This window comes from Natator depressus, chromosome 2 (assembly GCF_965152275.1).
Source record: "Natator depressus isolate rNatDep1 chromosome 2, rNatDep2.hap1, whole genome shotgun sequence".
NCBI classification, from domain to species: Eukaryota; Metazoa; Chordata; order Testudines; family Cheloniidae; genus Natator; species Natator depressus.
The window spans coordinates 126,914,763-126,937,434 of NC_134235.1; the positions used below are offsets into that span (position 1 = coordinate 126,914,763).

Consider the following 22,672-nt stretch of genomic DNA (forward strand, 5'->3'; position numbering starts at 1 on the left):
TCTGGGTGCCCAACTTGAGACACCTGAGGCTTGAGTTGCATGAGTGCAGAGCTCTCATAACTCCAACTGAAGTTGATTGGAGCAGGGCTTTGAACATTTCTTCTCCTTCTTCTTCTTCTCGTGTCGTTGCAACTAGAATTTTTTTCAGAACCATGCACAAGCACTGGCTCTTTCCATTGCTGCAGCGAGGTTCTCCTTCATACAGGTTGTGACACTCTGCATGCTATATTCACCATAGTGATATCATTATGATATGGTTAAAATATAATTATTTGTGCAAATAATCTTGTGCAAAATAGGTCATGTGAGGTATCAATGGAAAAGTTATTGTTTGCTGAATATGATTATCCTAATTGTACGCATGTATCATTTTTGTATCTGGAGTTATAAATATTGATTATACATCTGTATTTCAAATGTGCTTGCTCATGGGCTCCCACCAGGTAGTCTACATCCAGTCTAGCTGCACATTGTGAATGGGTAATTCTAGGAAATGGCTCATCAACAAGAAAAATGAGCTATGGGAAAAGCTTATCCTCATCTGAAGGGCTTTCCTGTGGATGCTTCAGCCAATATATGGTAATAGTGCCATGACTCATTGAAACGTGAAAGGACTTGTGACTAAATCATGTGATATTGGACTCCATTTTGGTGCCTGTACTTTCCCACAAACTGTACTGGGGGCTTTGTTTGGGACAATGAAGTTCCCTCCACATGGAAGAAGCTATAAAAGGGGGAAGTGATGTCATCCTGGGGCCTCACTCCCACTATAACACAACGCCTGGAAATACCTTAAGAACAAAGACTGAACTGGGGAAGAGGGTCCCAGGCGGACAGAATAATTCCAACCTGTGTATGCAAAAGCTGTGACCTGTTTGTATTGTCTAACAGGATGAAACACTGCTTAATTCAAATCCTATCTAGTTTTAAGGCTTAGATTGCATTTTTGTTTTATTTCTTAGGTCATCTGCTTTGATATGTATGCTCACAACTTAGAATCACTTAGAATCTATCTTTCTGTAGTTAATAAATTTGTTCTATATAAACAGTGTGTTTTGCTAGAATTACTTGGGGAATCTGCTCAGGAACAAAAACTGGTGCATTGTCCTCTCCACATGGAGGGACGGGCAGATAGGGTAATAAACTTACATTGGTCAGATTTTGACCAGGTCAAGATGGTACAGCTCAGGGGTTCTAGGCTGTGAATCTGCAGGGGGGGGGGAAGCTGGCTGAAGCCTTTCTATTGTTAGTTCATGAGTGGCTGAGGAGAAGCCTTCATGTAACTGAAGCTGGTTGTATCCCTACCTGTGTGAATGCTTGTGGGAGTGAAGGACCAGGAGCAGTGTGCAGCTTGTCACAGCATCACAGTGAGCGAGGGAGCCCAGGCTGGTATGCCATAGGGCTCACAGTACCCCAGTTCCAGGTTGTACCCTGGGGAAGTCTGTCACACGGGTCTTCCTAAGGAGTTGGCAAAAGGCCAGATGCTCCATGGTCTGCACTTCACTGCACTCATGTGTATTCATGTCATTAGAGTAGCCCCATTTGATCATGTTAGTCTTTTGATCTGCCAGTTTGTGTGTGCAGGTGCTTCAGGCATCATCATGTTGCCAGTCTCTATTGGCCCCTCCGGGGAGGGCTCCTGGGGTTCCATATATATTTGAGTGCATCTGACTGCATGTGGTCTTTCATTCCATAATCTCAGTCATGCCTTGCCAGTTGTCATATCCAAAGGCTCAACACTGGTTATAAAACTCTTTCACAATTTAAGGCATTTAGTTACTTCTGTGTAACCATAAAATTGATGCCTTATGTCTTCCATCTGCCATGATCTTTCCCTTTGGCTTGCCACCTTCCTCCTGATGTCTTATGGTGCAATGCCAACCAGTAAGTATAGGCTATCCTTTGATGTTGGCGTTAAAAAGCCTGTTATTTCTTGACAGCTGTCATTTAAAACAGGGTCTAGTTTCTTGGCATGGAGGGATCGTTCCCACACTGGACATACATACTGTGCTGTAGAGTAGCACAAGGCAATAGCAATGGTTTGCAAAGTAGCTGGATTGGCTCTCCACTTAGAGGTGACCAATTTTTTGAGGATGTTGTTGCAGGCACTAACTTTCCCTTTCATCATATCTACATGTGCTTTGAAGGAAAGTGTTCTGTCCAATGTAATCATCAAGTAGACAGGGGGGTTGGGTGATTAGCCAGTAGAATTCCATCCCAGGTGATGTTTATTATCTGCTTGGCTTCTCAATGTCATAGGTGGAAGGCCATCACTTATGTCTTGGTTGGGTTGGCACGAAGCTGGTTCTTATTGTAATAAGCTGAGAGGTTGCTCAATACAAATGTCAATATGTTCTCAACAGTGGCAAAGTCTTTCTCCTGTGATGTGATGCATAGATCATCGACATATATGAAGCTCCTTGTATTGCTTTGTATAGCTGGTTATTGGTTGAAGAGGATTCGTGCTAGCACACTGCCCTGTGTGAAGCCATTTCATTGTTGTCTTCAGTGGCTCTGTTTCTTGCAGTTCTACATAAAAACGTCAGTTCTCCAGAAGAGATCAGATGAGCTGCAGTCATGCACCGTATCATAGACTTTGGCAAGCAAATTTTAGTTGCGGACTGTATTGTATGCCACTGGGAAGTCTATGAACACAGAGCCTGTTATCATCTCTCTCTCGAATCCATCTTCTGTATGCTGGGTGATATTTAGTATTTGGCCAGTGCAGGACTTTCCTGGTCTAAATCTGGGTTGTTCTGGATACTATTAGATACTGTTCAATATGAGGTCAGAGGTGATTGAGAATACGGCATTTGTAAAGTTTATAAAGTTGGCATAGCAGTGATATTGGCCTGAAGTTCTTTGGGTCAGAGGCCTCCTTCCCTGGCTTCAACAGAGCTCTTACACGGCCTCATCACCATAATCTAGGTATTCTAAGAGTTGATGACCAATTGTTAAAAAGGAATAATACCCATAAATTGGTTGCAGGACCAAAGTGCTTAATACGCTCCTTGCATATGTCTTTGAGTCCAGCTTCTTTGCCGTTCTTCAAGTGACTTATTCCAGCACTGAGTTCATCTATCGTGTATGGCACACTGAAATGATTTTCTTTTAGATCAGTTTGTCGTCTAATTAATATTTTAGGCTACTTGTTCAGAGCTCTCCCGTTAAGCAGAAGATGGTGTGCCACCTGGCTGGCTGTGATGTTGTAGTATTTCTTTACTTTCTTTGGATCATTATTCAACTTGAAAATGGTCAACCATGCTTTCCTACTAGTGTGGGTCATATCTATTCCTTTGATCAATTCTTTCAATTTTCGTTGCCTTTCTTCTTGAAGCTTGTTAACTAGGGCTGTCTCTGCTGCAATTTTGTCTTCCAAGAAAGGGTCTCTTTGGAACACTTGTTGATTTTTTTGTATCCAACTGCTAGCACAGGAGTAAGCCCTGAAATGTGCTCAGTTCTGCATGCTCAGGCTACATACCTCTTAGAGATATTGCACAGTGCATTCACAAAGTGGTTGTAATTCTCTGGGGTTGCATCGATATGAGTCAATTTTTTGTCAAGGTCTTCAAAGAAGCTTCTCCAAGCCGCGTTCTTAAAATTAAAGTGTCTGTGCATTGATACCAAATTTGGAGTTATGGCTGCTATAGCACTGTGTGTGATTAGTTCGTTTTGTATAAACGGGAGTGGTTCCAACACATCTTTTTTGAACATAGCTTCTATGTTGCAGTCAATGAAGGCAAGGTCTGAATTATAGCTTCCCCTCTATCAGGAGCTGTTAAAAGACCCAGGAAGTTTTGAGTTATGGATCAGGCTTAGGTGTTATGCTTCGCCCACATCTTGGCAAAGTCACCATTGGTATATTTTTTGTTATAACCCTATGTGATGCTGTGACTATCAAAGTCACCAATGATCACATGTGCATTGTTGTCATTTAGGTTTCCTGGGCTCATAAAGGCAAACTGCTCCCCTTGGAGCTTGTAAACAGATGTTATGGAGATGTTATCCGTATCAATGGTCAAGACTTCAATGTCATTTTGCTCTGTCGTAGATGGTGTGTTGACGCTGAGCTCGGTTTCACGAAGATAGTGCTGCCATATTTCTCGTGCTGCCTTTTGATGGCTAATCTCATCCCAGGAATCCAGGGCCTGTTGTTATTTGGCCCTCTGTGTGTCACATGACATTTATAGAGGGTGCGCATCCCAGCGCAGATGTCCTGTTTGACTCCTCTGAGTCCTTTAGTGTTTTCAGAGATGACCGTCAGTGTGGGCCCTCTAAAGGGCCCATGGTTGTGACACTGTTTCAAACTGGAGGTTTGCATGTTATTCATTTGAAATTGTTAGTAACAAGGTGTGTAACAGAATTCACAGATTCATAAGACACTCTACATAAGAATTCATAAGAATTTGAACATATAAAGTTGTATTAAAATGCTAAATATTGTGGAAAATGAGGACCTAGCTATCATTAATCAGTAACTGGGCACCCAAAATTAGTGGACACTTCTGTAAATTTTGGCTTTAATGTCTCTGTGCCTTAGTTCCCCAGCTGTAAAATGGGAGTAATACCACTTTGCTTCATAGATGTGCTGTAAATATAAATAATTAATTTTATATTCCATGCGCAGATTGGATGGAGTGCAATAAATAAGGCCTGGGGCCATGCATTGAATGAGAAGGATAAAGAGAATAAGTACCTATCCACTGGATGAGGCAGGCATCCTGTGGCAAAATAACATGTAGCCATGTAATAAAAACTGTATCATAATTAAGGCTATGATTTAGTCATGGGTATTTTTAGTAAAAGCCACAGGCAATAAACAAAAAGTCATGACCAGTGACCTATCCGTGACTTTTACTAAAAATGCCCCTAACTAAATCTTAGGTGCTGGAGGTTCGGGGCTCCTCCAGCAATCACTGCTGCTCCGGGGGCGTGGGAGGATGTGCGGCCCAGGGCCCCACCACTGCTGCTCCAGGCGTGGGGCAGCCCATGGTCCTGCCACTGCTGCTGTTCCTGTCTGCGGGGGGTGGCCCTGGGCCCTGCTGCCACCACTGCTCTTCCAGGCCGGGGGCAGCCCGGCACATCACTGCTGCTCCCAGACCACTGCTCCAAGGCAGCTCCCAGGACCAATTGCCTGAGGCCGCTGAAGCAGCAGCCAGTGTAGCTGTGGAAGTCCCTGAGATCCCAGAAATTCACGGAATCCGTGACTTCCGTGATCTCCATGAAAGTCTTGTAGCCTTGATCATAATGCATATGTACAAGGGGTCCTAATTAAGGTTGCACAGGCAACCTTAAGTCTAGCAGTTCCTAAAGTGTGAGTGCTTGCCTTTGCAACATTAATGTTCTTTTAATGTTTTTGTAATGCAGTATATAAATATATTCACAAATTATGGTGATTTTAGTCAAATTCCTTCTATTTTTTAATACTGGCCAAGTATAGTGCAAATTTGGGCCTTATGGGATATGAATTGTGAATAAGAGAGCTGCTCTGTCTGTGTTCAACATTTAAGAGAAAAGACCACCCTTGAACCATCCTTTCCTTTTGCTTTCTATCTTGACTCTTCATTCACAAAGGGATATGCAGGGTCTCACACTCTTTTCATAACCACATCACTACTTCATAAATCAATTCATTGTATTATCTTTCAGATCAGTACACATCTCATATATTTCTTCAGTAGAATAAACAATTCTCTCCCACTCTCTCAAGAAGAAGAGCACATCAAAGAAAAACCACACATTGGCACCAGAGGCCACAACTAGACAGACATCATAGGTCATTATTGTTGCTTTTTTCCTATCATCTTACGTTCTCTTTTTCTGCCCTCTCCTCATGGGTGGAGAAAGCACATCTGTGTGTGTGAAAACAAGAGTGTTCTTCTCACTGAGAAAGCTACTTGTGCATTGGAAGTTTCTGTGACTTTTTGCCTTCCCCACTGTCATCAAAAAACCTGCCATCTGTCCATCAGCTGGTAACAAGTGTGCAGGAGATGGTGCACAGATAAATTGATGCTAGCATATTCTGTAGGAGTGGATGACATTGATTACAGAAAGTTTTCCCAGAGAATGACAAATTGAGGCAGAGATACTGAAAGTAAGTATTCTCGCTGTCAGTCATCCATCCATACTCTCAGCTCAGCTGTATGCTTGGGATTGTTTCTCTTTAAATTATAGCTGCAAATGATATATTCCATGTGCTACACACATTTGAGCAGGTCATCCTGGTATTTATAACAGATACACAAATTCAGGCCCAGGAGTCCTACAACAGAACATATTGGCCATTCTAAAGGTGTTTTGTTAATTTTAAAAGGAGCACAATTTAAAGCCAGTGTCTCTTGGTGTGGGGATTAACATAGTAATGTGCATTAAGGATGTGGTGTTGTACAAGTACGGTATTACTTTGAATTCAAAGGCAGTGCTGCTGGTTAGTACAGTCGGTGAAACCTGCATCCTATGAGGAATATTATTTTGTCTACACTTAAAAACCCTGCGTCTAGCTTCAAACCAACCAGAAACATTATGCATTGAATCCATTTACATTATGTCACCTTGAATCTTTTCTTCCAACAGTATAATATAATCTGCTTTGCAGTTTCATACCAGAAAAGACTGCAATACAAAAATGTATCATTCTTTGACAGTTTTTATTGTAATATTCACCTAGAAGGAATGCTCCCTCTGAAGCGCTATGCTTGTTTAACCTCTTCCTGTTCCCGGACCACCTGAGTTGTATAGGAAGTGACTTAATACAATAGAACATAGGCCATTAATTTGTTTGGTGTTAGCCTGAATTAACCCTGGTGTGAGACCAAATCTGACCCTAGGTCCTGATTGTAATGACCCATAAAAGAGACAGGCCCAATTGTAGCTCCTTGACTCTCCTGTGCATTAGAACTGTGTCCTCCTAATACTCCCGTGGGCATAAGCCACTCACAAAGAGTATGGGAAAAGGTGGAGTCTATAGCCCTGTTCCTTTCTGCGTTGTCAGTGGAGTGGGGCTGATGCACAGAGTGATGGGGAGTGTTTTACACCCTCTTCAGGGGTAATACAGATTTCCCTTTGGGAACTGTGAAGGAATGCAGTTCCTTAAGGCACAGTCTCTCCTGCAGCTCCTCTTGTGTTGGTCAGGCTCCAAACTACCCCCTACAAGAGCCTCATGTCTAAATGTCACAATGGAGAGCTCTCTCTATATTTTTGTGTGTTGCCTTCTAGAATTACATCCCAAAAGATAATAAAATCACCGAGTTGGCACTCTACACGTATCAGTGCTTAATTACAGATCTATAGTGGAAGAAGAGATATTTATAAGCATCAGACAGATCCCCATGTAGTCTCCAACTCTGATTGTTCAGGAGTTGAATATGGCACTGTGTGAAGTATGATATATCCACATATGAAATATTGAATAGGGTTCTTGCATTTCACATTGCATAGCCACTCCAAATCACAGTTCTCTATGTACTGGATCCCAAAGTGCTGCTGCCACCATCTCCCAAATATAAAAACTACAACCACATTATCCTGACATCAGATATCTTCATTGCCTACTCATTCAATTCAAGATCCAGTTACAAATTCCCTTACTTATTTCTACAACCCACTATGGACTAGCTGCACCCTCCTTCGTATCTCTCCTCATTCTCCTGTCATCCTCACTGTGCTCTTCTTCATAATTTCACCACTGTTGGAGCAAAATCCTTTTCCTCTGCGGCTCCTGCTGTCTGGAATAGCCCTCCTATATCTCACATCTTCATCAGCTTTCCATTTCATTTCCAGTATTAGCTGAAATTTTCTTCTTCACCCAGATTTCTTACTTTATCCCTCTGTGATCTAATTTATCTCTGATTATTAATTCACTCTAAAACTTTATGTTAAGGTTCTTAGCCAGATTGTGATGTCCTTACTCACCTTGGTGAGAAATGACTGGAACCAATAGAGGCTTGTGGGGGCTTTGTGCTGGGAGAGAAGCTGAGCCCTGATTAGGGGGCGGGGCTTCTCTGACTAGGGGTCCTATAAAGGTAGCCAGCCAGTCAGGCAGTGGCACAGACAGCTGTAGTGGCACAGGAGCCAGCAAACAGAGCTGTAAACAGGGGAATTTGAGTGGAGGTTGAAAGGGGAGTTTGTCTTGCGGAGCTTGTTTGGGTTTTTTTTTGCTGTGGGTGGTGGTGTTTTGGTGTGGTTTATGTTTTCCAGATTAACAGGATTTAGGTGGGAAGGCTATGAGAGATACAGAGGCAGATACATGGAAGTGACCCATGTAGTGGAAGACACAATGAGGATGACTGGATGTGGAAGCTGCGGTATGTACATGGTCCTGGAGTGGGTACCTGGAAAGAGTTTCTTCTGCATGAAGTGCCGCCTGATAGAGCTGATGGAAGAAAATATCCGAGGATTGGAGATGCAGGTGGAAACTCTGGTTGAGTTTAGAAAGGGGTTCGAGTGGATTATGGAGCAAAGACAGGAGGAGGCTGAAGAGAAAAGCTCAGATTTGCAGATGGAAGCAGGACTGAAGAATTCTGAGGGGAGACTGCTGGGTGAAGAAAATGGACAGTGAAAGCATGTGACTAAGAGAACCAGGCAGAGGAAAATACGGGCTAGTGAAGGAGAAATAAAGCTCAAGAACAGGTTTGCAGAGTTGGAAAATGAAGAAGGGGCTCAGCAGGTGGTCACTGAAGGTGGAAGGGCAAGGGAGAAGAGAAGAGCGGCTAGTCCTATAGGAAAAGGGGAAGAGTCAATGGAGAATACACCTAATATGAGCCCCTGGAGGATACAGGATGGGTTGAAGAGGATTACAAGGGAGAATAGGTATGGAAAGAACTTGCAGCCAGAGGAAACAGGGGATAGACCGGAGAATCGCACCGTCACCAGGAAAAGGCAGGTCTACGCGATTGGGGACTCCTTACTGAGAAGAATGGACAGGCCTGTAACCAGAGCTGATCCAGAGAATAGAAGGGTGTGCTGTCTTCCAGGTGCTAAGATACGGGATGTGGACCTGAGGTTGAAGAGGATCCTAAAGGGAGCGGGAAAGAATCCACTGATCATCCTTCATGTGGGAACAAATGATACCAGTAGATTCTCACTGGAACATACCAAGGGAGACTGTGCCAGGCTGGGGAAGACGCTTAAGGAAATTGAGGCTCAGGTGATCTTCAGTGAGATTCTGCCTGTTCCTAGAGAAGGGCCACAAAGGTGTGACAAGATTATGACTATCAACAGATGGCTCAGGCAGTGGTGCCTTAAGGAGGGCTTTGGGATGTATGACCACTGGGAGGCATTCATGGACAGAGGACAGTTCTCTCGGGATGGACTTCATCTGAGTAGGGAAGGAAATAGACTTCTAGGATGGAGGCTGGCACAACTGATTAAGAGAGCTTTAAACTCGAAATTTGGGGGAGATGGTTGTGAGATGTCCAGGTAATCTCCACACTGGATTTTAGCATTGAGAGGGAAGAGAAGGACATAAGGAGGAAGGGCAGTGTGGATACCAGTCTAATAGGTCATACTGGTTGTAGAATGTCTGTGTCTAATCGGGTGAAGAATGTGAGTGAGGCCAAACAGCAAAAATTAAGATGTTTGTACACCAATGCGAGGAGCCTAGGTAACAAAATGGAGGAACTAGAGCTACTGGTGCAGGAAGTGAAACCAGATATAGGGATAACAGAAACATGGTGGAATAGCAGTCATGACTGGACTGCAGGTATTGAAGGGTATGTGCTGCTTAGGAAAGACAGAAATAAAGGTAAAGGTGGTGGAGCAGCATTGTATATCAATGATAAGGTAGAATGTAAAGAAATAAGAAGCAATGGAATGGATAAGACACAATCTGTCTGGGCAAAAATCAGACTGGGGAAGAACACTACTACAGCCTCCCCTGTGATAGTGCTTGGGGTGTGCTATAGACCGCCGGGGTCTAATTTGGATATGGATAGAGCCCTCTTTAATGTTTTTAATGAAGTAAATACTAATGGAAACTGCGTGATCATGGGAGACTTTAACTTCCCAGATATAGACTGGAGGACAAGTGCTAGTAATAATAATAGGACTCAGATTTTCCTAGATGCGATATAGCTGATGGATTCCTTCATCAAGTAGTTGCTGAGAAGTGGATTGGACTGAAGAACTTATGGATCTAAAGGCAGAGGAGGCCTGGGATTACTTCACGTCAAAGCTGCAGAAGTTATCAGAAGCCTGCATCCCAAGAAAGGGGAAAAAATTCATAGGCAGGAGTTGTAGATCAAGCTGGATGAGCAAGGATCTCAGAGGTGATTAAGAAAAAGCAGAAAGCATACAGGAGAGGGAGAGGAATTATTTAAGCTCAGTACCAATGTAGACCCAAGAACAAATGGATATAAACTGGCCATCGGGAAGTTTAGACTTGAAATTAGAGGTTTCTAACCATCGGAGGAGTGAAGTTCTGGAATAGCCTTCCAAGGGAAGCAGTAGGGGCAAATCTGGCTTCAAGATTAAACTCTATAAGTTTATGGAGGAGATGGTTTGATGGGATAACATGATTTTGGCAATTAATTGATCTTTAACTATTCATGGTAAATAGGCCTGTGATGGGATGTTAGATGGGATGGGATCTGAGTTACTACAGAGAATTCTTTCCTGGGTATCTGGCTGGTGAGTCTTGTCCACATGCTCAGGGTTCCGGTGATCGCCATATTGGGGGTCAGGAAGCAATTTTCCTCCAGGGCAGATTGGAAGAGGCCCTGGGGTTTTTTCCCCTTCCTCTGTGGCATAGGGGATGGGTCACTTGCTGGAGGATTCTCTGCACCTTGAAGTCTTTAAACCATGATTTGAGGACTTCAGTAGGTCAGACAGAGGTGAGAGGTTTATTGCAGGAGTGGGTGGGTGAGATTCTGTGGCCTGCATTGTGCAGGAGGTCAGACTAGATGATCATAATGGTCTCTTCTGACCTTAATATCTATGAATAGGACAACTCCTCTGAGGAGCAGCTCACCAGTGTGAGAAAAGGGTTCATAGTCTGGCACTATGTAAAAGACTCTGTTCAGAATGAAAATCTATTGTGTTTACTGCTCAAGATCTTAGAACTTGACACAAGCACTTCTCTTACAGAGATATTTATTTGCACACTTACAGGAAGTAGATGGCCTATGCAAAAAAGGAAAAGAATGTAAACAGTAGATTTAATGCTAAACTTTTGTACTTGTTTATTGCTGTGGAGACGTTAATGGAACACCTTGGATAATTTTGGAGAGGGAGAAAGGAAGGAAGACTGTCATGGAAGTTCAAATTTTTGGCCTGTTCATATGAGGTTTGGTCTTTGTTAAAAACACTAAGAATAAAGCATTTACTTCAACGATAAACAGACAACATCCATACGAGACCTGTACTTTATATTAAACTTTATATTTTTGTGTTAGTAGAACTCTGGGAAAGGTGCCTTAAAATTATACAAGAATCTCTATATTATTCTATACTTTAAAGAGAATAAACTGAGAGGAGTGTTCCTTAGAGGGGTTTGTAAGGAAGAGAGAGGAAAGTAATGTAATTAAAAGAGTTACAAACAGCGCTTTTAATTCATTTCCACATAACAACAGGAATCAATAGGATCTAGTGCTCCTGGCTATTCCTGAGTATTCCATCACTCACTGTACGACCTGGAGCAAGTCACTTAAGCTTTCTGTGTCTCAGTGACTTTCATTTCTGTATTTTTCCTCGGATTTGTTTGTGCAATTTAAAAATATATATATAATAATCAACAGTTTTATATTTTTTTAGCACAATAACAATTGCCTACATTCCTAGAGTCCATAAATGTCAAAGATAGCTTTAATGTTTATGTGTACATTTATATCCCTTTTTATAGATAGGGATGAAAATGTATGCATAAACCTGAAATATATATTAAGTGTATATTTGGGATTGCAAAGATAATAATTATCTATTATTTATAATATATAATATAATATATAGTGCCTGGAGGGTTTATTTGAGATCAGGGTCCCACTGTGCTAAGTGCTGTGTGTCGTGCTGTCTAGAGTAGCTCACAACTGTGAGTGCCTACATCAGGGCAGACTGTCGGAAACAGGGCAGACACCCCAAACTGGTGGTGTGTTCTATAATTATATTTCACCAACTCAGTAACAAATGTGAGTTCCTGGATTACAATACCAGACTTACCATGGAGTCTCAGATAGGCTGGAGAAGCTAAGGGGGACTATCTTGCCATCCAGAAAAAACTATACTTTGTGATAATGGTCACTTAAACCAAAAAAATAAATAAATAAAAAAATCACACCACATCAGGTTGCTCCCAGTCCCAAGCAACCAGTCACTTACCCCAAATTAATTGTTACTCCAGATCTTACACCAAAGATAATACTGGCAGGCAGTTCTATAGTACATTAACTAATGGTTTAACAACTAAGAAAAAAGAATGAGAGTTATTGAGAAGTTAAAGCAGGTAAAATATACGTACAGTTTGTAACTCCAGATGGTGTCAGTGATGTCATAAACTGCCAGTTTCCCAAAAGTCTTTTCAGGTTTCCCAGATTGTTTTGGGGAATCTCTATTTTGCATTGGGTACACTTCCCTGTAAGAGTCCAAATAGTCCAGAGATGAAGGATTTTTTCCTTTAATCCATATTTATAGCTTTTTCTGAAAGAAGACAAGCTGACTATTTCCAACCACATGGACTTTTCCTTTGATGATGGTGAGTGAGGAATGCACTTTGAGAGCTTGGCCTCTGGTCATCACACATGATGGCCCATTGCTTTGAAATTAGCATTTTCTGTTAAAGTTCCTCATTTGCATTTCATGAGGCTTCTTTCCTCTCTGATGGGTTATTTAGTTATGGGGTATTTACAATGTAAATGTTTTTATTATATTATAACAGGACACAGATAAGTAAAAATAATGCATGTAACATCCCATTAGTTTCTATGACATTTAAAAACCAAATACACTCTTATATATTTAACAATTACTTTGATCTATACTAATACACAAATGAATAGACCTGAATACACTCTAGCATGTCGTCAGCCAGTGTCACTCTGTACAAATACATAGGGAAAGAAAATCCCTGCCCTGAAGAGTTCACAATCCAAACAGATATGATAAATGAAGAGTATAGATAAGGAAGTATTACCCCAAATTTACAGATTGGAACTGAGCCAGATTAAGGATAAGATTTTCTGAAAGTCAATGGCATATGGGGGCCTAAGTCCATGAGTAATTTTTGAAAACTTTACCCAAATGACTTGGCCAATCTCAAACAGAAAGTATGTGGCAGTGTCAGGAGTTGAGCCCAGATCTGCATCCCACTGCTGTGTGTCAACCACAAAACTGGCCTTCCTCTCAGATTTAAATAAATATACCATAAAGAAACCAAGTTGTGAGGTGTGCAAGGTTGTCCCAGATATTATTTACTCTTTGTATTATGGTAGCACCTAGGAGCCCTAGTCATGGACAAGGATCCCATTGTGTAGGCGCTGAACAAACACAGAACAAAAAGACTGTCCCTGCCCCAAAGAGCTTACAGTCTAAGTATAGTGGAGAAAATATATTTGCTTGCTACACCCGGTGCTCTTTATTTCAATCCATAAAAAATGTTCTGTTCTGGAAAGCATTCAAGCTTACATTTTGTCTGACTTCATGACAGTAGGCTACACAGACAGGTTAAAAGGGGATTGTGGCTGATAATTTCATACTTCTTAAGCAATTCATTTTCAACATTTCCAACAAGCTCCACTGTAAGGGAATGGATGGCAGTTTGAATTAAGTGAGCGCTGCAGGTTGAGAGGTCAGAAGAAGGAAATATAAAGGTCAGAGAACCTCACCCAGTAATTTCTGCCTCAAGCCCATAACTTCTGTTATAGCTATAGCACATATTTTAGGAAGATATTAAGTTTTCATTTTACTTCAAGTCCTGGAGAATCCACCACATTCCTAAATAAGATGTTCCAATGGTTATTAATCTGTCTTAAAAACATGTGCCCTATTTCTGTCTGAATTTTCCCTGCTTCTGCTTCCAACTATAGGATCACAATATGTCTTTTTCTGCTAAATTAAAGAGCTGTCTACTATCAGAAATCTCTTTCCCATATATATATTTATAGATCATAATCTATAAATCTCTTAAACTTCTCTTAGATAAACTAAATAGACTGAGCTTCTTAAGCCTCTCAATATATAATGCATGTTTTCCAGACCTCACATCATTCTTGTAACTCTCTATTTAACCCTTTCCAAGTTTTAACCATTCTTTTTGAAGTGCGGACACCAGAGTTAGACATAATCCAGTAATCATCAAACTCATGCTGTGAAGAGAGGTAATACCTCCTTCCAACTTCTACTGGGTAGGCCCCTGCTTATACATCTAAGGTTTTCATTTGCCCTCTTAGCTGCATCTTCACACTGTAGGTCATACTCAGTTGGTTATCTACCATTAAATCATTTGCCCCAATCCAGGATGCTGTCTCCTGTTTTATAAGTGTGACATGCATGACATTGATTTGGCTATATTAAAACTCATGCTACTCAAATGATCCTACCTTACCAAGCAATCTCCGTCATTATTTACCACTCGTCCAATCTCTAATCTGCAAATTTTAACAGTAACATTTTTATATTTTTCCCAGATCACTGATAAAATATTGAATAGCATTGGGCCAAGAACAGATCCATGTGGGGCCCGATTACAAATGCTCCCAATCCATGTAGGTCAGGTCCTGCTTCCCTCTCCCCAGCATAATGGGAAATAACATCGAGTTATGGGATTAATTGACATAAAATACACACAAGGTTGTGTTTTGTTTTGTTTACGTCAAATTAGCAGATTATCATTAAATCAAAGTAGCTAACTCCCTTGTAAAGGCTAGTCTGGATATTCCCCAATCACTTGCTTCAGAGATTAAAAAAACAACAACTCTTGTTCTTTACTCTGGGTATCAGCCTATAGTAAACCTAGGAAATGTCCAACTAGTCTCTACAAACATGTTAACTACATTGAGATAATTGGCAATCAACTAACGCCATAGTAAAAATCTCTAGTGAAGACAAGATGATAGGGCTGATGATCTGGCCCTATGTTTTATGACTAAAGGCCAGAATCTTCCACACTTACATAACGTATATCATGAGTACATTTATAGATTCCAGTGGACCTACTCATAAAATAAGATGATACTTAGTCAATCCATTTATTATTATCTCATATTCTCTGTTTGAAAAACAGAGCAAGTCAGTTACATTTCAGAGCAATCCTATTAATAACCACCACTTTGACTGATCTTGGACCTATTTTAGTATTTTTCATTTCAATGATATTTTTCCCATAAAACAATAAGGTGTCAAAAGTCTTAATTGCCCACCATCTGAGATACTTTTTTGCCTGGGATAGTATCCAACAGTTAACGCCTTCCTGTCCCCTTTTTAGACGATTTTGCTCCATATCAGAAATATAATGTATTTTAACTCCTTTACCAATTTTGCATAGTACAGGCAGTCCTCAGACTTATGACACAATCATGTCTTAAGTCGAAAATATCATAGCTCGAATTTCCCATAGGCACAATGTCAGATCAAGCATCATAAAGTCGAAACCAACATCTTAAAGTTGAAATTTGATGACAATTTATAAAAAAATTGTAAGTGTCATTTCTCAGATCTCAAACATTGTAAAGTCGAGGACTGCCTGTATATACATAAACATTACACACATTTGGCCCCTCACTTTCTCTAAAGACACTGCTAAACTCTTACGCACCCACACAGTCTCATTGTGTGAATGGAACTAGTCGGGTCAATAATTATTCACCATTGTGATCAAGGGAGTCACACTATGACCCATGTAAGTATTACAGCAACACCCATGGCATTATTAGTTAAGGGCAATTTTGTGTTTTTCATCACAAACCACCATTTGGGCTATATTTTAGCTTAATCAAAACATTTGCTGGTCTCACTTTAAATCTCAGAAGATTTTTGTTCTCATCATACAAGTACTGCACACTGTTGTGCATAATTGCCAGTCTCTACTTGGGGAAAGAGATCAAGAAATGGAAAAGCAGAGCAAGTTAAATGAACAAAGTCAATTTTTTTTAAAATGTTTTAAAAAAGATTAATCATAAAATACCTGACAGTGTTATGCCTTTTCTACTGTCCATGAAGCTTTGCAACCTATGTTCTGGAAATGTTTTAGTGATTTGTGATATGGTTAAATAGTAACATGAGGGTTTTTCTTGTTCCTATTTGTTGTCATTCATTCACTGATGTTAATCTTTACCTATCCAGTGCATTCACTAGCATTCTGTTTGTGGGGGAAGAGCTGCTGGGCATTTCCAGTAGCTTGCTTTAAATAAAAGAAAAATTAAATTTTCTTTTTTAGTTTTGTGTAAATCTCTACAGAATTTAAGTCTTTATATTTCCAATAAGCCAGGTCCAAGGCAACATTTTTCTCCCAAGATTTGTCCAAAATATGTGGAGTATTGTATATTGCCACACAGTACACATTTTTATTGCCACATTTCCAAAATTCATCCCTCGATATTTGAAATATGTTTTCTTGGTATGTTGGGAATTTAATTTATTCTATGTAGAAACTCAAAGCCAACTAATTTCATTGTAAAATACTCTGAAGGCATCCTGCTGAATTTTGGAATATTCCCTTTTTTTCTACCTTTTGAAAACTTGACTTCTCTTCCCATTTCATCCGCTTGCTGTTCACCGTTAAACATCCTAGTTTGCTTTAGTATGTGTTTGAATTGAAGTTCTGAGTCAGCAAAGCACTTGAGCACATACTTAACTTAAAACATATTCTTAAATCCCACTGAAGTCAATGGAAGTTAAGTATATGCTTAAGTGCTTTAGTGCTTATGGAAGTTCCTGGATTGATAGCCCAGAAGCTGAAGTTCTGTTTCACAAAAGAGCAACAAACACAGGAAGAAGAATGACAAGCTTTGCTCACAAATGTTCCTCTGCCCTGTCCTGGATGTACCATCTCTAAGTATGAGGGAGTAGTTCATCCTTCACGTTGAAACTACCAGTAAGAGTGCCAGCAGCGGGTGGTGGTGTTTCCATTAGGAACTGAACTGAGACTATCAAACAGGCATGAGATGGCAATAACTTTTGCTCACTAGCAAACTGAACTGAATTTGAACCCAAGGCCGTCCCTAGCTATTTTAGTGCCCTACGCAGCCCCCATGAGCGGACTGTGTGAGGCCCCAGACCTCCGCGGGAAGAGCAGGGGTGGGGATGGTCCCAGGCCTCCATGGGGGACAGGTGCCCTATGCAGCTCCGTGCTTTGCATATGGGTAAGGACGGCCCTGTTTGAACCAGTAGGTGAAAGCATGTGTGTTTAGAAGTGGCCAGAACACTTTTGGTAAAATATGCTGTTTTGGTAAAGCCAAAATGTTGCACAGAGACCTATCAGTTTCCACAAAAACTTTAGTAGGAAGGTTTTTGGGTCTTCAGGTGTGGGCAGCCCAAGTTCAAATCCCTGCTCCTCTTGATTCATAGCAGAACATTTCATAACTGATCACTCCAAATCAGGGACTTGAACCTGAGTTTCCTACATCCTAGCTCACTATGCTAATCAAGCAGCTATAGGGCATGACACTGACGTACACATGCACACTCTCACTCTCCGATGCAAAATGGAAACAAATCTCAAAAATTGCTAGAGAACAGAATTATTGTCCACTAGTCAGCTCTAAGCATATCATAGAATCATAGAATATCAGGGTTGGAAGAGACCTTAGGAGATCATTTAGTCCAATACCCTACTCAAAGCAGGACCAACACCAAGTAAATCATTCCAGCCAGGGCTATGATTCTATTAAAAAGGGTCCTTGAGACAGCAAGAGAAGGAAATGGCAGGAGACAAGGCAAATCTGCATTTCAGCACACACAGGGAAGGAGAAAGAGAATATAGTCATCTTCACCACCAGACTCCTTGTTTACTATTTGAATAAACTTTGCTTTGTGGGGTAATTCTCAAAAGAATCCACTTCAAAGGGTGACTGGACTACAGAGGTCAAGGACAAAAATAGCCCAAGGCTGGTGTGTTGCTAACAGGCTGCTGAGGTCAGAATTGCTGGACCAGGGCTGCAAATATACACAGACACTCAAGATGTGAGCTGCATGCTGTAAGGCTATTTGTGAGCAACCCAGGTTGGGAGATACAATAGGAAAACATTGTGAGGTACCCAAGGTTGCAGGGCAGCTGATGACACAGCCCCTCACTGGTCTGGATTGCACCCCAGAATGTGACAATATCACATTGCAAATATCATCATATGGAGATATAAGTATATCAGAGCGTGACCCAATAATGCCATTGGTTCAAGAGTGCAGTGTTTTGTTTTTATTTTGTTGATAACCTGCTTGGATAGTATCAGATGATAATGTTTGCTTAACTGAGTGTAGGGACCATAGGCTATATTGAGATTTAGGCCTGAGTAGCTTTAGTTGGCCAAATGTTTAATGAAAGTGAGCATTATTAGGCGATGTCCCAGCTTTCTGCTTTTTAGGCAAAAGGTTATTGGGGTAAAGTCATTCACTTGTTCTAGACTCTTTCCCCGCTTCTCAGCATTAATTTCCCAGTGTCATAATCTACTCATTGTCATGAGAATGTGTGAGAATAAGTGGACGTGTGAATGCTGACTAGTCTTAATTGTTTAAATATAATTAATGACATCTATGTCTTGGATCTAACGGAAGTCTGCCAACCAGCTCCTTATCACATTGCATTTTCCTGTGTCCAGTTTTCAAGATTTATCTCCTTGAGTTTATGAATGAATTGTTACAAGACATATACACACTAAACTTAGGGTTGCCATGTGTCCGGTTTTCGACCAGAAGGCCTGGTTGAAAAGGGACACTGGTGGCTCTGATCAGCGCCACTGACCGGACTGTTAAATGTCTGGTCAGCGGAGCAGTGGGGCTACTGCCTGCCATGGCTCCACTCAGCTCCCAGAAGCAGCGGCATGCCCCCCTCCGGCTCCTATGTATGGGGACAGGCGGGGGCTTTCGCATACTTCCCCCACCCCAAGCGCCAGCTCTGCAGCTCCCATTGGCCAGGAATTGTGGCCAATTTCAGTTGTGGAGGCAGTGCCTGCAGACAGGGCAGTGTGCAGAACCGCCTGGCCATGCCTCCATGTAGGAGTGGGATAGAGGACATGTCACTGCTTCCAGGAGCCGCTTGAGGTAAGTGTCACCCGGATCCTGCATCCCGACCCCCTCCCACACCCTGTCCCAGCCCTGATCCCCCTCCCACCCTCCAAACCACTCGGTCCCAGCCCAAAGCACCCTCCTTCACCCCAAACCCCTCATCCCCAGCTCCACCCCAGAGTCTGCACGCCCAGCCAGAGCCCTCACAGACCCTCACACTCCAACCCACCCTCCGAGCCCTGATCCCCCTGCTGCACTCTGAATCCCTCCGCCCCTGCCTGGAGCCCCCTCCTGCACTCCAAACCCCTCATCCCCAGCTCCACCCCAGAGCTGGCCCCCGCATCCCTCATCCCTCCCCCACACCCCAACCCCCTTCCCCAGCCTGGAGCCCCCTCCCGCACCCTGAACCCCTCATTTCTGGCCCCACCCTGGAACCCACACCCCTATCCCAGAGCCCATACCCCCAAAACACCCCAACCTTCTGTCTCAGCCCGGAGCCCCCTCCCATACTCCGAACTCCTCAGTTCCACCCCCCAGCCCAGAGCCCCCTCCTACACCCCAAACCCCTCATTGCTGACACCACCCCAGAGCCTGCACCCCAGCCAGAGCCTTCACCCCCTTCCAACCCCCTGAGCCAGCCTGGTGGAAATGAGCAAGTGAGTGAGGGTGGGGAGAATGAGCAACAGAGGGAGGGGTGATGGAGTGAGTGGGAGCGGGGACTGAGATGAGGGGCGGGGTGGGGCGGGGCAAGGGTGGGGGTGGGGCAAGGGTGTTCGGTTTTGTGCGATTAGAAAGTTGGCAACCCTAAATGCCCTGGAATCTTCAATGTGAATTCAAGATGAAGTTTCTAGGCCATTCTAGGATCATGTAATATTACTGCTATCAGGCTGTAATATCTCATTGGCCCTTGAGGATATCAGGGTGTCACCTAAAGTAGAGTAAGGGGACACTGATGCCTATAAAAGATCATATCCAAGCAAAAGAAAAGGGGTGGAGGGCTCTTTCACATCAACAATACCCAAAGTTGTATCCTGCTTTCTTCCCTGGACCAGCCATCCAAAGAAAGAGAGGAGAAAGACTCTGCCCGTTGCTTAAGCAAAGCCTGACGTCTGAAGAGACCAAATTTCCCCCCACACCTTGGATGCAAAAAAGCTTCATGTTCCATTGTATCATCAATAAAGATACTGATAAATAACGGCTTAGTTCCAAAACTATGACCAATCGTGTGAGTTAAGGCTTTAAGAAGAAGTTGTGAAAATCCTTCTGTAAAGCAATTTGGCATGCTCAAATGTCTCCAATGCTCATTATAATGAGGGGGTACGCGTGTGTGTGCTTGTGTGTCTTTGTGTGTCACTAACTGTTTCCCAAAGTATGTCTGTTTTTAACTAGTAAGAGCTCTCTGGGTTAAATAAGTGTGATTCTAAAGTGGCTAGAAATGTGAAATTCTAAAAATCATTTCATATCTGTGCAACACTGCCAGAAAGGAAGCTGCAGACATTGTGTTAAAGTGGGGACGGGAGATAGATTAAGTAAACAACAGTTTGATATAGCTTCTGCCAACAGTGAAGCTTAACAGGAGAAAACATCTGAAGGAGAAAGTTACTAGGAAAACAGTCAAAGAGCTTAAAACTACGGCAAGGACTAGTTTCAGAGTAGCAGCCATGTTAGTCTGTATTGACAAAAAGAAAAGGAGTACTTGTGGCACCTTAGAGACTAACAAATTTATTTGAGCATAAGCTTTCGTGAGCTACAGCTCACTTCATCGGATGCATTCAGTGGACTCGCCTCTAACAGACTCTTGGCTAAATTGCCTAATTCAAAAGGAACTGCTTCTCCCCTTAACCTTCCTGTGAAATATTAAAATAATTGTTTCCTTTAACAACTTCAGTTGTTGATTTAATTACTAATTGCTGAGCCAGATAAATCGAACTATTAACATATTGATTATACTTCCTTTCTACCCTTGATTTGATTATTGCACTGTGTTATTGTAAATTAGGTTAGGAAAACGATAAGTTAAATTGGCTAGTGAAATATTTTGCCTATACTCATATTTGTTCTATAAATGGCTGTTTATTCTTTTAATAAATTTATAAAATATACAGTAGCCTGATTTTTCTCTTAAAATTCAATGCAAACAAAGTAGCCTCTCTAGAGGTAAAATGTAAAATCCATTAAAAATCATTCCTGAGCCCATCCTACATTTGACTTACTTAAAATAACACCCTATTATCCTTATAATGTCACTCAAGCCCAGTCATAACCACCAGGGGAAAAGAAATGCTGATTTGTTTTATATATTTTTCTCTTTTTTACCTTTACATTGTTTAGGAAACAGTATTTCAATGCAGACAAATTGCTTTTCCTGGGAAATAGCACCACAGGTTCTGATTGTTCTGCAGTGTGTATTGTTTCCTGATATCTGTTACAAGTGTAAATGGAATTCATGGATAGCACAATTTCCCTTATTTACTTCAGTTTATAGCCCCCCCCCCCCTCACCTTACTAGGTTGCATTTGTGCTAACAGACGTCACTGTTTACACTTATTTAACAGTATGGATTGGAACAACCCTGACTCTCCTCCAGTGAGGGATGATTTAGCTACAAATCACTGTTCCAGCACAGAGATCATTAATCAGCCTTAGGCTAGATCCATTATGTGGAATTTCAGCATAGAAGAAATATTAACGGCTCCATGGAAGAAATGTTACCATCAGATTAGCTTTGACTCCCTGCTGGAGCAGCAAATTACCCTGAAGTAATAATTATAATACATTAGTAGAAGTTTAATTTCCAGTAAGTGCTGTCTGTTTAAGAGATGGCAATCTCACCATGACTCAGAGAACAATAGATCATGTTATCAGCAAGAACAAACCTACATGGAATTAAAAGAAAGATAATAAAAAATTCATTACAGTTTGAAAACTGGAACAAAACATCCCCACAACTTTCCCAGCTGTAGTTTTGTAAACAAAACTCTGTTTACAAAGCATTTCCCTTAATTAATCAACAAGAAAGCATGATGGTGTTTTTTTTTTTTTTTAACCTGTAGATGAGACATGAATCTTCTCAATTTCCAGTACTGGTTCCAACAATAATTTCTGGTTCTTTGTTATCATCCATGTATTTATATGTATGTAGGTGGGCAAAGCAATGGAAGGAGGAAGGTGTGCTTCAGCATATTGATTATGGGCCAGACCTTTATTTGGTTCGAGTGAGCATATCTCTGTTGATGTTTATGGCGCTACACCAATGTACACCAGCTAAGGCTTTGCCCTTCTATGTACATCCCCAAATCTGGGTATAAAAGGATCCACTTGGTCTAAGTTGATTATAGATCACATTGGGGAGTATTGTGGGAAGCGGGGATCCATGTTGCTGGAACAACTTCTTAAATGTTTTTTATCCCTATAAATCTCTGGTTTGAAACTTGTAAAGTAAAAAGTCTACATTTAAATACAATTAGAATCCTCATGAAGGAATTCCAGGGAGATATTCTGAGCTCTATGCACAGTATGGTATGTTTGA

The 22,672-nt window shown here is 41.6% G+C and overlaps 1 protein-coding gene and 1 long non-coding RNA gene across 4 annotated transcripts in view; one reads left to right on the forward strand and one right to left on the reverse strand.

Annotated features, from left to right (window-relative positions):
• LOC141981545 (uncharacterized) overlaps positions 1-16,163 on the reverse strand; it is a 64,448-nt gene extending 48,285 nt beyond the window's left edge. The window contains exons 1-2 of the long non-coding RNA XR_012637822.1: positions 16,109-16,163; positions 12,449-12,562 (exon numbers count right to left, since the gene is read on the reverse strand). This is a non-coding gene — a long non-coding RNA (uncharacterized LOC141981545). The remainder of the gene's footprint in view (positions 1-12,448; positions 12,563-16,108) is intronic.
• CDH12 (cadherin 12) overlaps positions 1-22,672 on the forward strand; it is an 822,829-nt gene that overhangs the window by 123,956 nt on the left and 676,201 nt on the right. The window lies entirely within an intron of this gene.